We start from the raw sequence: 2193 nt of genomic DNA, 5'->3' as shown, positions 1-2193 counted from the left end.
TCCTGCAAATTTAACAAATCCCCATGGTCTAGAAAGTCATGTACAAGAAATTACTAATGAAGGGATCTAGTCATATCTGGATTTCCAGACGTTGGTCATGCTCCCACCGCGTTCTGCAGGCCATATAAGTCCATGGATCTGAATCCCGGGTGCAGGAGCCCGGCAGGGTTGTTACGATCGTCCTGCCCGACCTCCTGCGTCAGACGAGGGCTCCCTCCCGGCCAGGAGGGAACACCGGGCGGTGGCAGCCGGATCCTGCCCCTGTGCCGGGCTGGGGATGGATGCACAGAGAAGCCTGACGGGGAGCAAGGCTTGGGAATGCTGCAGTGCCAGCGGAGGGGCTCCCATCACACTGCGGTGATGCGCTGACACCCAGGTGGCTGCTGGGCAGGAGGGAGCTCCAAACTCAGTCCTGCAGGGATGGGAGGAAACTGCTGACAACACCTCTGACCTGGGCATCACTCTTTAACCCCAGCTCCCTCCAGCCTGGAGCACCCCAAAATTCCCTGTTCTCTAAAGATCCTGCCAGAAACAGATCCCTGCTCCCTAAAGATCCTGCTGGATACCTGTGCAGCTCCGACTCTGTTCCATCCCCTCCATGGCTCCTACAGCACCAACCCTCCTGCTGCCTTAACAGGGAATGCTTTGGGAGCTCCGGGCCAGCTGTGACCCCGGTGCCGCTGTCACAGGGGCGGGCAGGGGGCCAGCCCCCTCCTCACCAGCCCCTCGCAGCCGGGTCCTGCCGGGTGGGGGGGACACAAAGCCCCACAGACGTCACCCCGGCATCACGCGGACCGAGTGGCCTTCTCCATCTTGTTAGCACATTGTGTAACACAACATGTGGAGGCGCTGGGACCGCACACGCATGCACTCCCCGACAGCCCAACCGGGGGGAAAAGAGGGAGGGGAAAACAAAAAAAAAAAAAAAGAAAAAAAAAGAAAAACCCAAGTCAAAAAAAAAAAAAAAAAAAAGGAAGCAATTTAAGCTTTGAATCTTTCTCTTTAAAATGTTCTCATGGCTTCATTAGAATTTGCAGCCACAGAGGCTTTGAAGAACATGGTATAAGGAGTGAAACATCTGGAAAAATTAGGATTAATGAAAACATAATTCCCAAGACTAAAGGAAAGATTAATCCTGCGTTACCACTTGTGTGTTCCACAGCTTTTCCCCAGCTCGTAACACTGAACTTATTAAATCGCCCTGAGCTGAGTTTTCCTTTTCTCTCTCCCTCCCCTATGGAGCCCAATGGAAGCAGCTGATGCCAAATGTGAGGATAACCAAGCGTGCTGGCCAGGGCTGGTGTGAACACACCCAGCCCTGTGCCCAGGTGGGCATCTCCTGCCCAGCACACCTAGGGGGTCCCTGGGTGCTGGGGGGGTCCAGTGGGTTTTGGGGTGCTTTGTTCTGGGCTGGTGGGTGCTGTGCCCCACTGGGGCTGCACCTGCTCCTGCCTGGGCAGGGCGGGCACTGACCAGCTCATGGGATGGGGGTGCTGGGGAATTACAGAGAAATTAATGAGCCCCCCTCCCTGCTGCTTGGCCAGCGTCAGACTGAGGTGCTGGTGTCTCTGGGTGGCGTTTCTGTGAGAGCAAGGGCAGCCCTGGTGATGTGCCATGCTGTGCCACGCTGTGCCATGCTGTGCCGTGCTGTGCCACTCTGTGCCATGCTTGCCATGCCACAGCACTCCCTACTGTGCTGTGTCATGCCACACCAAGCTGTGCCACACACATGCTGTGCCATGCCATGCTCTAGCACCACCCCTGCTCCAGGACCCAGGCTGTGACCAGGGGATTGGCACACGCCAGCCCTGTGCCAGCTGCCAGTGTCCAGCTTTGCCACCCTGGTGCTGGAGGGTGTTTTTGGGGGTCACATTGGCTGTGCCAGCCCTGTTCAAGCCCCCTGGACAGAGCTGCCCTGGGCTCTTGGGCAGCTCTGGGGGGAGCTCAGTCGTGCTGAGGGACTCTCTGGTGTGACAGACCCTTGTCCCTGTAAAATCCTGCACCAAATCCTTTGCCACCAGCAAGTACCATCGGTGAGTGCCAGCGCTGGTTTGAGGTCACATCAGAGGTTTGTCCCTGAGCTTTGTCACCTCAGGCTCTGCTCTGCACAAACGGCCCAGAGTGTGTCCCTCCCCACACCGGGGGGCTGTGGGATCGTGGTGCTTCCTGGGAAGAAGGAAAACAAGGAGAGCT

Source organism: Zonotrichia leucophrys, chromosome 20 (assembly GCF_028769735.1).
Source record: "Zonotrichia leucophrys gambelii isolate GWCS_2022_RI chromosome 20, RI_Zleu_2.0, whole genome shotgun sequence".
NCBI classification, from domain to species: domain Eukaryota; kingdom Metazoa; phylum Chordata; class Aves; order Passeriformes; family Passerellidae; genus Zonotrichia; species Zonotrichia leucophrys.
The sequence above is the reverse complement of the archived record's forward strand: the minus strand, read 5'-3'. Positions refer to the sequence as shown.